The 20894-nt window shown below is 49.0% G+C and overlaps 1 pseudogene; it reads left to right on the top strand.

Annotated features, from left to right (window-relative positions):
• The first annotated feature begins 1505 nt into the window (after window positions 1-1505).
• On the top strand, window positions 1506-4330 carry LOC147119037 (uncharacterized; annotated as a pseudogene).
• Window positions 4331-20894: the final 16564 nt, after the last annotated feature.

Here is a 20894-nt window from a genome sequence, read left to right as displayed (position 1 = left end):
CCCAGCCAAGGGAAACATTCTCCCAGCATCCACCCTATCAAGCCCTGTAATAATTTTGTATGCTTCAATGAGATCCCCTCTCATTCTTCTGAATTCAAGAGAATACAGGCCTAGTTTACTCAATCTCTTCTCATACGACAGTCCCGCCATCCCAGGAATCAATCTCGTGAACCTTTGTTGCACTCCCTCTATGGCAAGTATATCCTTCCTTAGGTAAGGAGACCAAAATTGTACATAGTACTCCAGGTGTGGTCTCACCAAGGCCCTATATAATTGGAGTAAGACTTCTTTAGTCCTGTACTCAAATCCCCTTGTAATGTCAATCAACCATCAGCTAGAAGAGGTCGCTGGTGAGACCAGTGAAGAAAGAAAGACTTGCATTTATATAGCGCCTTTCACCACTACCGGACATCCCAAAGTGTTTTACAGCCAATTAAGTACTTTTGAAGTGTAGTCACTGTTGTAATGTAGGAAACGCAGCAGTCAGTTAGCGCACAGCAAGCTCCCACAAACAGCAATGTGATAATGACCAGATAATCTTTCTTTTTATGTTGGTTGAGAGATAAACATTGGCTAGGAGACTGGGGATAACTGCCCTGCTCTTTCCCACATTACAACAGTGACTACTTCATTGTAGGACTTCATTGGCTGTAAAGCACTTCAAGACATCTGGTGGTCATGAAAAGCACTGTATAAATGCAAGTCTTTCTTTCTTGAAATAGTGCCATGGGATCTTTTACATCCACCTGAGAGAGCAGACAGGGCCGCAGTTTAACATCTCATCCGAAAGACGGCACCTCGGACAGTGCAGCACTCCCTCAGTACTGCACTGTAGTGTCAGCCTAGATTTTTGTGCTCAAGTCTCTGGAGTGGGACTTGAGCCCACAACCTTATGCCTCAGAGGCAAGAGTGCTACCAACTGAGTCAAAGCTGACACTAAAGAACAAGCAGTTCTGACGAAAGGTCATCGACCTGAAACGTTAACTCTGTTTCTCTCTCCACAGATGCTGCCTGACCTGCTGAGTATTTCCAGCATTTTCTGTTTTTATTAAAGAAACGAGGGAGTGATTGCTGACAGGAAGAATGTTCGGCCATGCTGCGCATGCGCACCTCCCTGGCAGCTGAGGTGAAGCATCGACTCGCCCCCACCTGAGCCGCACACGCGTACCAGATGTTGCGGCTTCGCATGTGCACCCGATGTTCCAACCGCGGGGTTTTGTGCGCTGAGCATGTGCGTTACAGACCGATCGGGATGGGTGATTGTGGAGCAGGAGGGAGAGCGCGGGGACCATGAGCACATGCGCGGGACTCAGAGTCAACAGAGCGCTTTCTGGAGCGCCGGGGCTTGTGGATATTACAGCCGCCATTACTGCTGATCCTTTCAACCAACCTGTGCAGCAGCTGGAGCCTGAAAATCAGCTTCACTGCCCCTAGGGTCAGAAAGGGGAAAATTAAACAACAGTTTGTCTCTGATCCTTTTCTGATCTCAATTTACAGGGTTATAGAAGTGGAGCAGTTACAGGCGGGAAGCTCAGACCAAACATCACGTCAAGCTCTGAGAAGAGTCACTCGATTCATCAGGAACTGAATATCATCGACCTTTGCACATGGAAGGAGAAAGCAGCGATCGCAGCGATGACAAACCGGACACGTGTTCGGTGTGTGGACGCGGATTCAGCCGATCATCTGACATGGCGAGACACGTGCACCGTCACACTGGGGAGAAACTGGGTAAAGGTGGGGACGGTGGGAAGGGAGTCAGTTCCCCGTCTGCAATAGAAGTTCAACGACACAGCCACACCAGGGACTGTCCATTCAACTGCTCCGTGTGTGGAAAGGGATTTGTTCGTTCATCTCACCTGCAAACACACCAGCGAGTTCACACTGAAGAGAGACCATTTCAGTGCTCTGACTGTGGGAAGAGCTTTAAAAGCCCCGAGGATCTGAAGGGACACCAGCTTGTTCACACTGATGAGAGACCATTTCAATGTTCTGACTGTGGGAAGAGCTTTAAAAGCCCCTGGGATCTGAAGGAACACCAGCTTGTTCACACTGATGAGAGACCATTTCAGTGTCCTAACTGTGGGAAGAGCTTTAAAAGCACCAGGGAACTGAAGCAACACCAGCGAGCTCACACTGATGAGAGACCATTTCAATGTCCTGACTGTGGGAAGAGCTTTAAAAGCGCCGGGGATCTGAAGCGACACCAGCTTGTTCACACTGATGAGAGACCATTTCAATGTTCTTACTGTGGGAAGAGCTTTAAAAACCCCGGGCATCTGAAGCATCACCAGTGAGCTCACACTGATGAGAGACCCTTTAAATGTTCTGACTGTGGGAAGAGCTTTAAAAGTCCCCAGTGTCTGAAGCATCACCAGCGAGCTCACACTGATGAGAGACCCTTTTAATGTTCTGACTGTGGGAAGAGCTTTAAAAGCTCCAGGGAGCTGAAGAGACACCAGCGAGTTCACACTGGGGAGAGGCCGTTCATCTGCTCCGTATGTGGGAAGGGATTCACTGAATCATCCCACCTGCTGGCACATCAGCTTGTTCACACTGGAGAGAAACCCTTTAAATGTTCTGACTGTGGAAAGAGCTTTAAAAGCTCCGGGGAGCTGAAGAGACACTGAAACCTACACACAGGGGAGAGACCGCACACCTGCTCTGTGTGTGGGAAGAGTTTCCTTCAGTCATCCAACCTGCTGGCACATCAGTGAGTTCACACTGATGAGAGACCCTTTAAATGTTCTGACTGTGGAAAGATCTTTAAAAGCTCCGGGGAGCTGAAGGGACACCAGCTCCTCCACACTGGTGAGAGGCTGTTCACCTGCTCTGTGTGTGGGAAGGGATTCATAGAGTCATCCACCCTCCTGTCACACCAGCTTGTTCACACTGACGAGAGACTCTTTAAATGTTCTGACTGTGGGAAGAGCTTTAAAAGCTCGAAGAGCCTTAAGGGACACCAGCGTCTTCACACTGATCATCGAATCTAACAGCACAGAAGGAGGTGATTCGGCCCATCGTGTCTGTGCCGGCTCTTTGAAAGAGCTGTCCAATTTAGTCCCAAACCCCAGCTTTATCCCCAGAACTCTGCAAACTAGTCCTCTTCAAGTACATGTCCAATTACCGTTTGAAAGTTCCTGTGGAACCTGATTCCAGCATCCTTTCAGATGGTGCGTTCCAGATCTTAACAACCCTCTGTGTGAAAACAATTCTCCTCATTTCCCTATAGTTCTTTCAGCAACGATTTAAAATCTGTGACCTTTGGTTACCGACCCACTTGCCAGAGTGAACAGTTTCTCCCTACTTGCTCGATCAAAACCGCTCATCATTTACGCACCGCCATCTTGGTGGAGCGAAGACAGACCAGTTCCACCTGCAGCCCGGCGCATGCGTGGCCATCTTGGTACAGGAACAATGAGTGGTCGGGGCTTCAGGGTCCCAGTGAGCAGGAGAGACAATCATTGACTCATTGATTTTATTCTCACTCTGCACACAGCGGGTGTACAACTGAACCCAACCAGAGTAGGGGGAGGGAGAAAACTGGGAGTGGAGGAAAGAAATGTTGGAGATGGTGCGATGGGTTTGGATTTCAGCACAGGGTGTGTGGGACGGGGATTTACAGCTTTGGGGGAACAAGAGAGGAAAGAATGTTCCACAGAAACTAGAATTGTCTGTTCTGAATTTATATCCTGTACTTACAGTGATGGCTTTTGTAAACTCCTATTACAGGGTTTTAGAAGGGATTCACTCAGTCATCCCATCTTCTGACTCACCAACTTGTTCGCACTGTTAAGAGACCATTTAGATGTTCTGACTGTGAGAAGAGCTTTAAAAACAAAAGCGACCTGCTGACCCACCAATGCACTCACACTGGGGAGAGACCATTCACCTGCTCCATGTGTGGGAAGGGATTCACTCAGTCATGCACTCTGCTGAGACACCAGCGAGTTCACACTGAGGAGCGATCTTTCACCTGCTCTTATTGTGGAAAGGTTTTCACTTGGAAGCATAACCTACTTAATCACCAGCAAGTTCACACTGGGGAGAAACCATTCACCACTCCATGTGTGGGAAGGGATTCACTCAGTCATGCACTCTGCTGAGATACCAGCAAGTTCACCAGTGATTGCAGAGGTTGGATTCTGCTGTTATTGCTGCTGTTAATCACATCCAGGACTGAATCATGTTCACTCTGGCAATTAGGCTTTGTTTCTGCTGATGTTAATAACTAGAATAACTGGGCTTGAGATTAAAATTCTGGACAAATATTAAATAAATCAACTTTGTTTCAAACACACAGTGTGTCTAATATTTGATTTCTCCATGATAAGAGGAGACTAATTGATGTTCTGTTACTGACTGTTCCATTTTTGGGCCTTTTCTTATTCTGGATTATTTCAGTTCTCATCTAGTTCACCTTCTACCACATCAAACCCCAAACTTGTTCCATTTGTGTACACGGCTTGTGGGTGTCATAGACTGAAATGTAGTGTCTCACTTTACATTCATCTGAAATTCCTTTGAACCAACCCTTTACAGAACTACCTTGCATAAGATTTGAAATCTGTTATTTTATGTATCATTTAACATCTCTTGGATCCGATTTTTAAAAAACTCCACACATACTGCATGTGACAGCCTTAGAAATGTTCCGATCTTTGTAATTGTCATTGTTGATTTTGATGGTCTCATTGATTTAATCTCTTGTTACTAACATACCTTGCACTATTTCTTTAATTGAGAAAATTGTTTCAAATACTTCCTTTATCAGGTCTTTAGCTCCTCCATTGATCCCTGTCAATAATCCTTGGTCAGGGGCTGGGGTTAAGGTGTAGGATTGGGGTTAATGGTTGGGACTAGTAGTTATTGGTTAGGATTGGGGTTAGTGGTTGGGGCTCGTGGTTATTGATTAGGATTGGGTTAGTGGTTGGGGCCAGTGGTTATTGGTTAGGATTGGGGTTAGTGGTTGGGGCTCGTGGTTATTGATTAGGATTGGGTTAGTGGTTGGGGCCAGTGGTTATTGATTAGGATTGGGGTTAGTGGTTGGGGCTAGTGGTTATTGGTTAGGATTGGGGTTAGTGGTTGGGGTTAGTGGTTATTGGTTAGGATTGGGGTTAGTGGTTGGGGCTCATGGTAATTGATTAGGATTGCGTTAGTGGTTGGGGCTCGTGGTTATTGGTTAGGATTGGGGTTAGTGGTTGGGGCTCGTGGTTATTGCTTAGGATTGGGGTTAGTGGCTGGGGCTCGTGGTTATTGGTTAGGATTGGGGTTAGTGGTTTGGGCTACTGCTTATTGGTTAGGATTGGGGTTAGTGGTTGGGGCTAGTGGTTATTGGTTAGGGTTGGGTTTGTGGTTGGGGCTAGTAGCTATTGGTTAGGATTGGGGTTAGTGGTTGGGGCTAGTGGTTATTGGTTAGGATTGGGGTTAGTAGTTGGGGCTGGTGGTTATTGGTTAGATTGGGGTTAGTGGTTGAGGCCAGTGGTTATTGATTAGGATTGGGGTTAGTGGTTGGGGCTAGTGGTTATTGGTTAGGATTGGGTTAGTGGTTGGGGCTCATGGTTATTGGTTAGGATTGGGGTTAGTGGTGGGGGCAAGTGGTTATTGGTTCAGATTGGGTTAGTGGTTGGGGCTAATGGTTATTGGTTAGCATTGGGTTAGTGGTTGGGGCTAGTGGTTATTGGTTCGGATTGGAGTTAGTGGTTGGGGCTAGTGGTTATTGGTTAGGATTGGGGATAGTGGTTAGAGCTAGTGGTTATTGGTTAGGATTGGGGTTAGTGGTTGGGGCTAGTGGTTATTGGTTAGGATAGGGGTTAGTAGTTGGGGCTAGTGGCTTTTGGTTAGGATTGGGGTTAGAGGTTGGTGCCAGTGGTTATTGGTTAGGATTGGGGTTAGTAGTTGGGGCTAGTGGTTATTGGTTAGGATTGGGGTTAGTGGTTGGGGCCAGTGGTTATTGATTAGGATTGGGGTTAGTGGTTATTGGTTAGGATTGGGGTTAGTGGTTGGGGCTAGTGGTTGTTGGTTAGGATTGTGGATAGTGGTTGGAGCTCCTGGTTATTGGTTAGGATTGGGGTTAGTGGTTGGGGCCAGTGGTTATTGGTTAGGATTGGAGATAGTGGTTGGGGTTAGTGGTTATTTGTTCGGATTGGGGTTAGTGGTTGGGGTTAGTGGTTATTGGTTAGGATTGGAGTTAGTGGTTGAGGTTAGTGGTTATTGGTTAGGATTGGGGTTAGTGGTTGGGGTTAGTGGTTAATTGTTAGGATTGGGGTTAGTGATTGGGGTTCGTGGTTATTTGTTAGGATTGGGGTCAGTGGTTGGGGATAGTAGTTATTGGTTAGGATTGGGGTTAGTGGTTATTGGTTAGGATTGGGGTCAGTGGTTGGGGATAGTAGTTATTGGTTAGGATTAGGGTTCGTGGTTATTGGTTAGGATTAGGGTTAGTGGTTGGGGTTAGTGGTTATTGGTTAGAATTGGGGTTAGTGTTTGGGGCTAGTGGTAATTGGTTAGGATTGGGGTTAGTGGTTGGGGTCAGTGGTTATTGGTTATGATTGGGGTTAGTGGTTGGGGCTAGTGGTTATTGGTTAGGATTGGGGTTAGTGGTTGTGGCTCGTGGGTATTGTTTAGGATTGGGATTAGTGGTTGGGGTTAGTGGTTATTGGTTAGGATTGGGGTTAGTAGTTGGGGCTAGTGGTTTTTGTTTAGGATTGGGGTTAGTGGTTGAGGCCAGTGGTTATTGATTAGGATTGGGTTTAGTAGTTGGGACCAGTTGTTATTGGTTCGGATTGGGGTTAGTGGTTGGGGCTCGTGGTTATTGGTTAGGATTGGGGCTAGTGGTTGGGGCCAGTGGTTATTGGTTAGTATTGGGGTTAATGGTTGGAGCTCGTGGTTATTGGTTAGGATTGGGGTCAGTGGTTGGGGCCAATGGTTATTGTTTAGGATTGGGTTTAGTGGTTGGGGCTCGTGGTTATTGGTTAGAATTGGGGTTAGTGGTTGTGGCCAGTGGTTATTGATAATGCTTGGGGTTAGTGGTTGGGGCCAGTAGTTATTGGTTAGGATTGCGGTTAGTGGTTGTGGCTAGAGGTTATTGGTTTGGATTGGGGTTAGTGGTTGGGGTTAGTGGTTATTGGTTAGGATTGGGGTTAGTGGTTGGGGCTCATGGTTATTGGTTAGGATTGGGGTTAGTGGTTGGGGTTAGTGGTTATTGGTTAGGATTGGGGTTAGTGCTTGGGATTAGTGGCTATTGGTTTGGATTGGGGTTAGAGGTTTGGGCTAGTAGTTATTGGTTAGGATTGGGGTTACTGGTTGGGTCAAGTGGTTATTGGTTAGCATTGGGGTTAGTGGTTGTGGCTAGTGGTTATTGGTTAGGATTGGGGTTAGTTGTTGGGGCCAGTGGTTATTGGTTAGGATTGGGGTATGTGGTTGGGAATCGTGGTTATTGGTTAGGATTGGGGTTAGTGGTTGGGGGCAGTGGTTATTGGTTAGGATTGGGTTTAGTGGCTGGGGTTAGTGGTTATTGGTTAGGATTGGGGTTAGTGATTGGGGTTCGTGGTTATTTGTTAGGATTGGGGTTAGTAGTTGGGGTTAGTGGTTATTGGTTAGGATTGGGGTCAGTGGTTGGGGATAGTAGTTATTGGTTAGGATTGGGGTTAGTGGTTATTGGTTAGGATTAGGGTTAGTGGTTGGGGTTAGTGGTTATTGGTTAGAATTGGGGTTAGTGTTTCGGGCTAGTGGTTATTGGTTAGGATTGGGGTTAGTGGTTGGGGTCAGTGGTTATTGGTTATGATTGGGGTTAGTGGTTGGGGCTAGTGGTTATTGGTTAGGATTGGGGTTAGTGGTTGTGGCTCGTGGGTATTGTTTAGGATTGGGATTAGTGGTTGGGGTTAGTGGTTATTGGTTAGGATTGGGGTTAGTAGTTGTGGCTAGTGGTTTTTGTTTAGGATTGGGGTTAGTGGTTGAGGCCAGTGGTTGTTGATTAGGATTGGGGTTAGTGGTTGGGACTAGTGGTTATTGGTTAGGATTGGGGTTAGTGGTAGGGGACAGTGGTTATTGATTATGATTGGTATTAGTGGTTGGTGTTAAGTCTGTGTGTTCCAGTTGTATTAAGATTAATTACTGACACAGACTTCAAGAATAAAGTTTCAACAGGTCTTTACTAGTTGGAGGTCAGGACTATACTAAATACAATATCACTACACTGTACTTATATACCGGTGGGCACCACCGGTATTACGTATACAGCAGCCAGAGAAAGTAGTACATCTCTTAAGGTGGAACAGGCTTAAGTTCTCTTAAGGTGGAACAGGTTACATACACCACAATCCTCCCTTTTTAGCTTAACAGTCATATCCCCATTTAACATAACATAATAACATATATACATATATAACTTCAGGTATAAACAGTTCAAAGGTTCAGTCTCTCAGGAGGCCTTCTGATTTGGGTTGGATAACGCCTTTCAGTGGTCTCTGATTCTTGTTGCTGAGGTGACTTCTTGTTGGTTTCCTATGTATTGGACGTCATCATCAGGTACAGTCCCTGCCGAGGTAGATGCTTCAGGTTCATTAACGTCTTCCACAGTTGTCTCTGTCGCAACCATGGGTTCGACCCTTGCTCTTCATTCTACCAGTTGAGCCGCATGACGCCTTATCACATTGTTACCAATATCTACTGTGTACATCAGAGGTCCTTGTCTGGCCCGAATTGTTCCGGACTGCCATTTTTCGTTTCCATAGCCCCTTGCCAACACTGGTTGTCCTACGTCGAAACTTCGAGTGGACTTGTTATTAATATGCCGGAACTGTTTGTTTTCCACTTCCCTCCGCACATTTGGTTTTAACAAGTCCAACCTGGACCGCAACCTCCTGTTGTAAAACATCATGGCAGGACTTTGGTTAGTCACTGCGTGAGCGGCGTTTCGATATGCCATTAGGAAATTGTCCACCTTGTGTTGTAACGGAATCTGATCATCGTTCATGGCCTTTATTGCCTTTTTGAATGTTTGGACAAATTTTTCGGCCAACCCATTTGTTGCCGGCTGATATGGGGCAGAGGTATAATGTTTCACCCCATTCTTCTTTAAGAATTTTTGGAATTCTTCCGACACGAACTGTGGTCCGTTGTCTGAACATATCTGTTCTGGCAATCCGTTCCTTGCGAATATTGTTCTTAACATCGCAATTGTCTTTTCTGAAGTAGAGTTATTCATCGTGATCACTTCTGGCCATTTGGAATGTGCGTCCACCGCAATTAGGAACATGGAGTCCATGAATGGACCAGCAAAGTCAATATGTACACATTGCCATGGGGCTGAAGGCCATTCCCATGGGTGTAGCGGTGCGATCGGAGGTGCATTTTGCACTTTTTGGCACCCAGCGCAGCTTTTTGTCAACTCCTCTATCTGTTGGTCAATGCCCGGCCACCATACATAAGCCCTAGCAAGACTTTTCATCTTAACTCCCCCCAGATGACCTTCATGCAGTTCCTTTAGAAATCTTTCCCGCAACTTGGGAGGAATAATCACTCTTGTCCCGTACATCAAAGTACCATGGCAGACGGACAGCTGGTCTCGCCTTGCCGAGAATGCCGGTAACAGAGGATCAACATGTGTTGGTCATCCCTTCACTGTCACCTCGTAAACTCAGGACAGTGTCGGGTCGTTCCTGGTTTCTCTTTCAATACTTGCATTGGTGACTGGTAAACACTCGATGATGGTCGAATGAAATAACTCAACAGGGTCAACTTTCATCGTCTCTTCTGCTTCAGGTCGTGGCAGGCACGACAGCCCATCAGCATTGCCATGCTGCTTTGTACCTTTGAATTCTATTTGATATTGATGTGCCCCTAGGAAAAGGGACCATCTCTGGAGTCGCTGTGCTGTCATCACCGAAACACCCTTCTTAGGGTTAAAAATGGATACCAACGGCTGATGGTCTGTCAGAAGTGTGAATTTTTGGCCCTGTGATTAAACTTCTTCACTCCCCATACAAGGCTGAGAGCCTCCCTATCGATCTGCGCATAGTTGCGCTCAGCGGAGGTCAATGATCTGGATGCAAACGCGACTGGCCTTTCTGTGCCATTTGGCAACTTGTGTGAGAGTACTGCCCCAATACCATATGGAGAAGCATCACAAGCCAACCGAATAGGCAGTGTCGGGTTGAAGTGAGCCAACACTTCCTCTGAGGTGATCAATTCTTTGCTTTTGCGAAATGCCTTCTTACAGTTTTCGCTCCATTCCCATGGTACCCCCTTTTGTAAAAGAGCGTTCAGCGGGTGCAGTACCGTGGATAGATTCGGTAGAAACTTATGGTAATAGTTAATCAATCTGAGAAACGACCTCGACTGAGAGACATTATCCGGAGCGGGAGCCTTTACAACTGCCTCTATCTTGTCACGAGACTTATGAAGCCCCTCCCGGTCAATGACATGACCACAGTACGAGATCCACTTCTGAAAGAACTCACATTTCTGCCGATTAACTCTAAGTCCATACTCTTTCAGTCTGTTGAGCACCAGTTCCAAGTTTGCGAGGTGTTCTTCATCACCATCACCTGTAATCAGAATATCGTCCAGGTAACATTGTGTGCCTGGAATTCCCTGTAATACCTGCTCCATGGCCCTCTGCCAAATTGCCGGAGCCGATGCCACTCCAAAAACCAGCCTATTATACCGGTACAAACCTCTATGCGTGTTGATCGTGAGGTACTGGCGTGACTCTTCTTCAACCTGCATCTGCAAGTACGCCTGCGCCAGGTCTATCTTGGTGAAGTGTTTCCCGCCAGACAACGAAGCAAAAATATCCTCAATCCGCGGAAGCGGATACTGCACCATGTGAAGCACCGGATTAACGGTGATCTTGAAATCTCCACAGATGCGAGCCTTCCCTGGTTCTCCTATCAATTCCTCCAATAAAAGGCGAAGAGTTACGAAGGTGACTAAAGGTTTTTATTGACTAAATAACAGCCCACTCTCGTGGGTGATCCGATCCAAGCAGGAGGAATACCAGCCAGTCGCTCACCTTTATACCTGGCCTGGTGGGTGGAGCCAAGGCGGAGTCGGCAGTGGTCATCCCAGGTATAGCAGTGTGGCAAGAGGCGACCTCGTACCGTGATACAATAGTGGTCAGTGATACAGTTATAACGAACAGTGGTGAACAGTGCTAACTACTAACAGTGATACAATAGTGAACGTGGTTTACCACATTCACCCCTTGTTTAGAATTAAGTCCGGCGGGGTGAAGTGTACTACCAATTCTGGTAGGTCAGTCTGTCCGGAGGCTTCGTAAGCCTCTCCGATCGCCGCAGCGGTGGTGTTGCCTTATCCGGTGCTGGTGCCTTATCCGGTGTTGATGCTGGTGTTTGCGTGGTCGGCGAGGGCTCGTGGGGTTCCGGCATGCCGTCTACCTGGACTGAGGTTGGGGGGGGTGGTGGCGGTGTTTCCGGATCGGCTGAGGGTGCGAGGTCTCGTAGGGAGACAGTGTCCTCCCGCCCGTCTGGGTACGCCACGTAGGCGTACTGGGGGTTGGCGTGCAGGAGGTTCACCCTCTCGACCAGGGGGTCCGTTTTATGGGTCCTCACGTGTTTCCGCAGCCAGACCGGCCCCGGGGCGGTCAGCCAGGTTGGTAGAGTGGTTCCCGTAGTCGACTTCCTGGGGAAAACGAACATTCGTTCATGGGGGGTGGTGTTAGTGGCCGTGCAAAGTAATGACCGGATGGAGTGCAGCGCTGTCGGGAGGACTTCTTGCCAGCGGGAGGTTGGGAGGCCCTTAGACTTTAAGGCTAAGAGGACGGCCTTCCATACCGTCGCGTTCTCTCTTTCCACCTGACCGTTACCTCTGGGGTTGTAGCTGGTGGTCCTGCTTGCTGCAATACCTCTCTCTAGGAGGAATTGCCGGAGTTCCTCGCTCATGAAGGAGGAGCCCCGGTCGCTGTGTATATAGTTCGGGAACCCGAACAAGGCGAAGAGGGCATTCAGGCACTTAATGACCGTGCTACTGGTCATGTCGGGGCAGGGGAAGGCAAAGGGGAAACGGGAGTACTCATCAACGATGTTGAGGAAGTACACATTACGGTCAGAGGACGGGAGGGGCCCCTTAAAGTCGATGCTCAGGCGCTCGAAGGGGCGGGTGGCCTTGATCAGGCTTGCTCGGTCCGGCCTATAGAAGTGCGGTTTGCACTCCGCACAGGTCTGGCAGTTCCTGGTCATGGTCCTGACCTCCTCGATGGAGTAGGTCAGGTTGCGGGCCTTAATGAAATGGTAGAGTCTGGTGACTCCGGGGTGGCAGAGCTGGTCGTGGAGGGTCTGAAGCCTATCGATATGCGCGCTGGCGCATGTCATTCGTGAAAGGGCATCAGGGGATTCGTTCAGCTTGCCTGGCCGGTACAAGATCTCATAATCGTAGGTGGAGAGCTCGATTCTCCATCTCAAAATCTTGTCATTCTTGATTTTGCCCTTCAGCTTGTTATTAAACATGAAAGCCACCGAACGCTGGTCGGTGAGGAGGGTAAATCGTTTGCCTGCCAGGTAGTGCCTCCAGCGCCGTACTGCCTCCACGATCGCCTGGGCCTCTTTCTCGACCGACGAATGTCGGATCTCGGGGCCCTGTAGGGTCCTTGAGAAGAAGGCCACTGGCCTCCCCTCCTGGTTTAGGGTGGCGGCTAAGGCGAAGTCGGATGCGTCGCTCTCCACCTGAAAGGGGATGGACTCGTCCACTGCGTGCATCGTGGCCTTGGCTATGTCTCCCTTAATGAGGGAGAAGGCCGCGCACGCCTCCTCCGTGAGGGGGAAGGAAGTGGCTTTCAGGAGGGGTCTGGCTTTGTCCGCGTAATTGGGTACCCATTGGGCATAGTAGGCGAAAAGCCCCAGGGTTCTCCTAAGTGCTTTAGGGCAGTGGGGGAGGGGTAGCTCCATGAGGGGGCGCATTCTTTCTGGGTCGGGGCCGATGATTCCGTTCTCCACTACGCAGCCGAGGATGGCAAGGCGCGTGGTGTTAAACACGCATTTCTCCTTATTGTAGGTGAGGTTCAGCCGTTGGGCCGTACGGAGGAATTTCTCCAGATTCGCGTCATGTTCCTGCCGGTCGCGGCCGCAGATAGTGACGTTATCTAGGTAGGGGAATGTAGCCTGCAGTTCGTTCTGGTCAACCATCTGGTCCATCTCCCTTTGGAAGACCGAGACCCCATTAGTGACACCGAAGGGGACCCTAAGGAAGTGGTATAGGCGCCCATTCGCCTCGAAGGCGGTATACTGGCGGTCCTCAGGGTGGATAGGGAGTTGGTGGTAGGCCGACTTCAGGTCGATGGTCGAGAATACTTTATACTGTGCAATCTGATTGACCATGTCAGATATGCGGGGGAGGGGGTATGCGTCCAGCTGGGTATATCTGTTTATGGTCTGGCTGTAGTCGATGACCAGGCGGTTTTTATCGCCGGTCTTTACGACTACGACCTGGGCACGCCAGGGGCTGCTGCTCCCCTCGATAATGCCCTCTTTCAGGAGGCGCCGCACCTCAGAGCTAATGAAGGCTCTGTCCCCGGCGCTATACCGCCTGCTTTTGGTAGCGACGGGTTTGCAGTCAGGGGTAAGGTTAGCAAACAGAGAGGGTGGCGGGACCTTGAGGGTGGAGAGGCTGCAGGTGTTACGCGGTGGGCGGTTTAACGTTTGCTGGTTGTTGACTGTGAGTGGGGGGAGGGGTCCACCGTATGCTAGGGTTACGCTTTGGAGGTGGGATTGGAAGTCCAGCCCTAGTAGGACGGCAGCGCAGAGATGGGGGAGGACGAGGAGTTTAAAGTTTTTATACTCCGTGCCCTTAACCGACAGGGTCACGACACAGTAGCCGCTGATGTCCGTGGCGTGGGACCTCGATGCCATCGAGATTCGGCTGCGCGTTGGTAGGACAGAGAGGGAGTAGTGGCTCACCGTGTCTGGGTGGATGAAGCTCTCCGTGCTTCCGCTGTCGAACAGGCAGGTCGTGGCGTGGCCGTTCACTTTGATGTCCATCATTGACTTGGACAGATGGTGCGGGCGGGCTTGGTCCAGGGTGACGGAAGCTAGTGTGTAGCCGAGCGAGTCGTTGTCATCTGCGGGCGAGGCGGTCGGGCGTGGTGAGTAAAATGGCGTCTCCCACGAGGTAGGGCCCCATGAGGCACTATTGGGGTCGGTTGCCTTAATCAAAGATGGCCGCCCCCATGACTCATGTGTGGGGATGCTGGCCTCAGTTGCCCTAAACAAAGATGGCCGCCCCCATGACTCATGTGTGGGGATGCTGGCCTCAGTTGCCCTAAACGAAGATGGCCGCCCCCATAGTTCGCATGCGGCACTGCTGGCCTCTGAGGATCCGCTCCTGCAGGCCTTGGAGAAGTGGCCTTTCTTCAGGCAGGTTTTACATATGGAGTTCTTGGCTGGGCAGCGCGACCTCGGGTGCTTCTCCTGGCCACAAAAAAAACAGCCGGCGGCCCGATCGCGGATGCCCGATGTCGGGGCCGGTGCCGGGGGTGGCGGGGCCGGTCGGGTCCGGGACGCCGACGCAGAGGTAGGTCCCGGGGGCGGCGCTGGGAAGGGTGCTGTGGTAGGGGTCGGGCCCGAGTCCCAGGGTCGCGAGCAGTACCTGGTGAATGCTTCCTGATCTTGGTGGGCCACTTCCAGGGAGATAGCGAGGGCTTCAGCTTTTTCCATGCTGAGGTCTTTAGCTTCCAGCAGTCTTTGCCGTGAGTACTCGGACCGTAGGCCTTTCAGGAATGCGTCGCGGATATTATCTTCAGTATTTTCGGCTGCCGACACCGATTTAAAGTCACAGTTCCTGGCGAGTGCATATAGCGCCTGTGAGAATTCGGCTACTGATTCTCCTGGCTGTTGCGGCCGTGATCTTAGGAGGTGCCTAGCGTACATGTAGTTTACCGGGGTCCGGTACTTCTGTTTCAGCAGGTTGATGGCGGTCTCGTAGGTAGTCATGTCCTCGATGAGAGTGTATACTCTCGGGCTCAGTTGTGCCTGCAGGACACTTAGTTTGGATGCCTGAGGGACGCTGGATTCTCTCAGGTATGATTCGAAGCAGACCAGCCAGTGTTTAAAGTCTGCGGCTGAGTTTGCTGCTCGTGGGTTCAGGTCCAGGTACGGCGGTCTGAGGGCTCGCAGCCAAGCTGGCTGGTGTGGCTGTGCTCCTGGGAGCTGCGCTGGTGGCTCCTCCGCCGGTTGTGACTCGTTGTCGGACATCATTAAATTTAGTCAATAAAATTGATATACCTATCAATTCCTCCAATAAAAGGCGAAGAGTTACGAAGGTGACTAAAGGTTTTTATTGACTAAATAACAGCCCACTCTCGTGGGTGATCCGATCCAAGCAGGAGGAATACCAGCCAGTCGCTCACCTTTATACCTGGCCTGGTGGGTGGAGCCAAGGCGGAGTCGGCAGTGGTCATCCCAGGTATAGCAGTGTGGCAAGAGGCGACCTCGTACCGTGATACAATAGTGGTCAGTGATACAGTTATAACGAACAGTGGTGAACAGTGCTAACTACTAACAGTGATACAATAGTGAACGTGGTTTACCACATTGCTCGAAGGACGTTTCATAACGGGAACAATGGGCGTAGCCCACTCACTCCAATCTACCTTAGACAGTACACCTGAACCTTCTAGCGCTTCCAGTTCCGCTTCTACAGTAGGTCGTATTGCATAGGGTACCGGTCTGGCTTTGAAAAATTTTGGTTGTGCATGTTCATCAATCTTGATGTTTGCTGTAATTCCTTTCAGTGTTCCCAGTCCTTGCTGGAACACCTCTTTAGCATCATCCAATATTTTGGACAATCGCTTAGGTTTGACATCTGTTTCCCCGGAATCTACCGTTAGTGCTTTTAAGGAGTGCCAGTCCATATTCATTTCCTAATCCACTCCCGCCCCAGTAGTGGTGGACTTCCTTCAGGTAGCACATATAAGTCCATTACTTGGCTTTCTTCGCCCTTGTGGACCACTTTTACCTCTATCTTTCCGATGGGGTACACTCTTTGCCCCGTGTATGTTTTCAATATAATCTCCGTATCGCATAGGGGAATATGTTGGAATAACCTTTTGTAATCTTTCTTATTCATGACCGTCAATGCCGATCCAGTGTCCAATTCCATCTTTACTTGGACTCCTGCTATCTGAAGAGTGACCCAAATTGTCTGGAGATCTGCATCCTTACCAACATTGTGTACTCTTAAGCTACCCAGTTCATTACTGCTAACGTCTGAATCTGACTTCTGTTCGTTCGAACTGGTCTTTGTCGCCTTGTGCACCTTTATGTATTTTCCTTGCGGTGACTTTTTGTTGCTGGTCTTCTTTCCTGACCGGCATACTTTAGCTATGTGGCCAAGCCTGCCACACGTTCTGCATTCTTGGTTTTTAAACCAACACTGGTTCTGATCGTGTGTTGTCTTCCCACAATGATAACATTTTACAGTACTCAAACCCAATTTATTTGTACTGAGTTCCGGTGACCGTAGCTGCATTACTGCCGTGCCTCTCGCTGCGGCTTCGTGTGCTGCTGCCATAGTGACCGCTTTCTCAAGTGTCAGCTCATTCTCCTCGAGCAGTCGCTTTTGTGTATCTTCTTTTAATAATCCACGCACAAATTTATCTCTTAGCGCGTCTGTTAGTCCCGTTCCAAACTGACAGTACTTTGCTAGCTTACGCAATTCCATTAAATATTCAGCATTGCTTTCATCCTTCAGCTGCCTTCTGCTGTAAAATTTAAATCGTTCCGCTAGCATCAGCGGCGTGGGGTTTAGATGATTTTTCAGGACAGTAACAATCTCCTCGAACGTCTTATCTGCCGGTTCATCTGGTGATAAAAGGTGTTTCAATTGCCCGTATGTCTTCGCACCCATTAAGTTTAATAAAGTTAGTGCTTTCTCTGCCTCTGGGATTTTATTTGCTTTACAATAATTTTGTATGCGTTCTACATACATGGCCCAATCTTCGATGTCGCTATCAAAGGTATTAATGTTCCCATGTTTAGGCATCGTTGCAATTTATTTTTTATTTTTTTTAATTTTATCCCAAGATGGCGGCTTCCCGCTCTTGTCTTTGTCCTCCGCCTACAAAATGGCGGTTTTCCCACGCTTGGCGGTCTTCACCCACTGGCTGCAATGGCGTTTGGCGTGCCACTGCTGCTCCCCTTTTCCAGCGGTTAGTAACTCCCCCGACGCTGTCTCCGCTTCACCGCGGCTCCCTCAGGCATTTGCGCTTCCCCGATGTCATGCCTCACAGCCCTTCTTGCAGCCTGGTTATTAGCACCAGCTGCATTCGCCTTCACCGCGGCTCTCGCGCCTTCAGTCGCCCCAGACGCTGCGCCTTTTTGGCCCGAAAGCGGCCCGGCCCTTATCACCAGCCGCGATTGATGTCCCCGCGCTGTGCCTTTCGGCCCGAATGTGGCCCGGCCCTTATCTCCGGTCGCGATCGATCTCACCGCCCTTATTCCTCCGTCTTCCTCCCCCGTCTGTACAGCCAACGCGGACGAAATTCTGCACGCGTCGCTGCCCGGCTTACCCACCACCGAGGAAGAAGGAAGGTAGCTGACTGCCGCTGATGGAGGCTTCGAGTTCAGGATGTCTTCTGCACTCTGGGTTCTCGATGTCTTCCAGCAGGGAGATGAGGGTGGATCCCTCTCTTCGACGCCCATTCTGTGGATGAAGCCGCCGTGGATATAAACTGCCGCAGGGTAAGAATCGGACTTGTCGCCACTGTTAAGTCTGTGTGTTCCAGTTGTACTAAGATTAATTACTGACACAGACTACAAGAATAAAGTTTCAACAGGTCTTTACTAGTTGGAGGTCAGGACTATAGTAAATACAATATCACTACACAGTACTTATATACTGGTGGTCACCACCCCGAGCTTCCGGTCGCCTGTCATTTTAATTCACCGCTCCATTCCCACTCGGACCTCACCGTCCTTGGCCTCTTGTATTGTTCCACGGAAGCTCAACGTAAACTCGAGGAACAGCACCTCATCTTCCGATTAGGCAGTCTGCAGCCTTCCGGACTCAATATCGAGTTCAACAATTTCAGATCATAAGCTCGGCCCCCATTTCATTTTCTCTTGTAATTGTTCCACTCCTTTCCCCCCCCCTTTCCTTTTGTTTCTCTCTCACACCTGGCAGCTATCTTTTGCCCTGCCAGAACACTTTACACCTAATCCCAGCCTATTACCATCTTGTCTAGCTTCTAATCTCTTTTACTTCTTTTGTTTCTTTTATTCTTTTGTCTGATCGCAGCCCTGCCTCCGATCTAGTTTCTTTTCTTTCCAGTTTTGAAGAAGGGTCCAACCCGAAACGTCAACTCAAATTTCTCTCCACGGATGTTGCCTGACCTGCTGAGTTTTTCCAGCATTTTCTGTTGTTATTTCGGATTTCCAACATCTGCAGTATTTTGCTTACATACACCACAGTTGGGGCTAGTGGTTATTGGCTAGGATTGGGGTTAGTGTTTGGGGTTAGTGGTTATTGGTTAGGAATAGGGTTAGTGGTTGGGATTAGTGGTTATTTGTTAGGATTGGGGTTAGCAGTTGGGGTTAGTGGTTATTGGTTAGGATTGGGATCAGTGTTTGGGGCTACTACTTATTGGTTAGGATTGGGGTTAGTGGTTGGGGTTAGTGGTTATTGGTTAGGATTGGGGTTAGTGGTTATTGCTTAGGATTGGGGTTAGTGGTTGGGGTTAGTGGTTATTGGTTAGGATTGGGGTTAGTGGTTGGGGCTCGTGGTTATTGGTTAGGATTGGGGTTAGTGGTTGGGGCTCGTGGTTATTGGTTAAGATTGGGTTTACTGGTTGGAGCTCATGGTTATCGGTTAGGATTGGGATTAGTGGTTGGGGCTAGTATTTATTGGATAGGATTGGGGTTAGGGGTTGGGGCTAGTAGTTATTGGTTAGGATTGGGGTTAGTGGTTGGGGCCAGTGGTTATTGGTTAGGATTGGGGATAGTGGTTGGGGCTCGTGTGTATTGGTTAGGATTGGGGTTAGTGGTTGGGGATCGTGGTTATTGGTTAGGATTCGGGTTAGTAGTTGGGGCTAGTGGTTATTGGTTTGGATTGGTGTTAGTGGTTGGGGCCAGTGGTTATTGATTAGGAATGGGGTTAGTGGTTGAGGCTAGTGGTTATTGGTTAGGATTGGGGTTAGTGCTTGGGGCCAGTGGTTATTGGTTAGCATTGGGGTTGGTGGTTGGGGCTAGTGGTTATTGGTTAGGATTGGGGTTAGTGGTTGGGGCTTGTGGTTATTGGTTAGGATTGGGGTTAGTGGTTGGGGCTCTTGGTTATTGGTTAGGATTGGAGTTAGTGGTTGGGGCCAGAGGATATTGGTTAGGATTGGAGTTAGTGGTTGGGGTTAGTAGTTATAGTTAGGATTGGGGTTAGTGGTTGGGGTTCGTGGTTATTTGTTAGGATTTGGGGTTAGTAGTTGGGGTTAGTGATTATTGGTTAGGATTGGGTTCAGTGTTTGGGGCTAGTAGTTATTGGTTAGGATTGGGGTAAGTGGTTGGGGTTAGTGGTTATTGGTTAGGATTGGAGTTAGTGGTTAGGGTTAGTGGTTATTGGTTAGAATTGGGGTTAGTGGTTGGGGCTAGTGGTTATTGCTTAGCATTGGGGTTCGTGGTTGGGGCTCGTGGTTATTGGTTAGGATTGGGGTTAGTGGTTGGGGTTAGTGGTTATTGGTTAGGATTGGGGTTAGTGGTTGGGGTTAGTGGTTATTGGTTAGGATTGGAGTTAGTGGTTGGGGCTCGTGGTTATTGGTTAGGATTGGGGTTCGTGGTTAGGGCCAGTGGCAATTGGTTAGGATTGTGGTTAGTGGTTGTGGTTAGTGGTTATTGGTTAGGATTGTGGTTAGTGGTTGGGGCTAGTGGTTATCGATTAGGATTGGGGTTAGTGGTTGTGGCTAGTGGTTATTGGTTAGGATTGGGGTTAGTGGTTGGGGCCAGTGGATTTTGGTTTGGATTGCGGTTAGTGGTTGGGGCCAGTGGTTATTGGTTAGGATTGCGGTTAGTGGTTGGAGCTCGTGGGTATTGGCTAGGATTGGGGTTAGTGGTTGGGGTTCGTGAATATTGGTTAGGATTGGGGTTAGTAGTTGGGGCGAGTGATTATTGGTTAGGATTGGGGTTAGTGGTTGGGGCCAGTAGTTATTGATTAGGATTGGAGTTAGTGGTTGGGGCTCGTGGTTATTGGTTAGGATTGGGGTTAGTGGTTGGGGTCAGTGGTTATTGTTTAGGATTGGGGTCATTGGTTGGGGCTCGTGGTTATTGGTTAAGATTGGGGTTAGTGGTTGGGGCTAGTGGTAATTGGTTAGGATTGGGGATAGTGGTTGGGGCGAGTGGTTATTGGTTAGAATTGGGGTAAGTGGTTGGGGCTCGTGGTTGTTGGTTAGGATTGGGGTTAGTGGTTGGGGCCAGTGGTTATTGGTTAGGATTGGAGTTAGTGGTTGGTGTTAGTGGTTATTGGTTAGAATTGGGGTTAGTTGTTGGGGCTAGTGGTTATTGCTTAGGAATAGGGTTAATAGTTGGGGCTAATGGTTATTGTTTAGGATTGGGGTTAGTGGTTATTGGTTAGGATTGGGGTTAGTGGTTGGGGCTCGTGGTTATTGGTTAGGATTGGGGTTAGTGGTTGGAGTCAGTGGTTATTGGTTAGGATTGGGGTTAGTGGTTGGGGCCAGTGGTTATTGGTTAGGATTGCAGTTAGTGGTTGGGGTTAGTGGTTATTGGTTAGGATTGGGGTTAGTGGTTGGGGCCAGTGGTTATTGGGTAGGTTTGGGGTTAGTGGTTGGGGCTAATGGTTATCGGTTAGGATAGGGGTTAGTGGCTGGGGTTAGTGGTTATTGGTTAGGATTGGGGTTAGTGGTTGGGGCTCGTGGTTATTGATTAGGATTTGGGGTTAGTGTT

The sequence above is a fragment of the Somniosus microcephalus genome, chromosome 4 (assembly GCF_052327205.1).
Source record: "Somniosus microcephalus isolate GS21.2 chromosome 4, FLI_Smic_1.0, whole genome shotgun sequence".
Lineage (NCBI taxonomy): Eukaryota > Metazoa > Chordata > Chondrichthyes > Squaliformes > Somniosidae > Somniosus > Somniosus microcephalus.
Note: the sequence above shows the minus strand (reverse complement) of the source record. Positions and strands in the feature narration are given on the sequence as shown.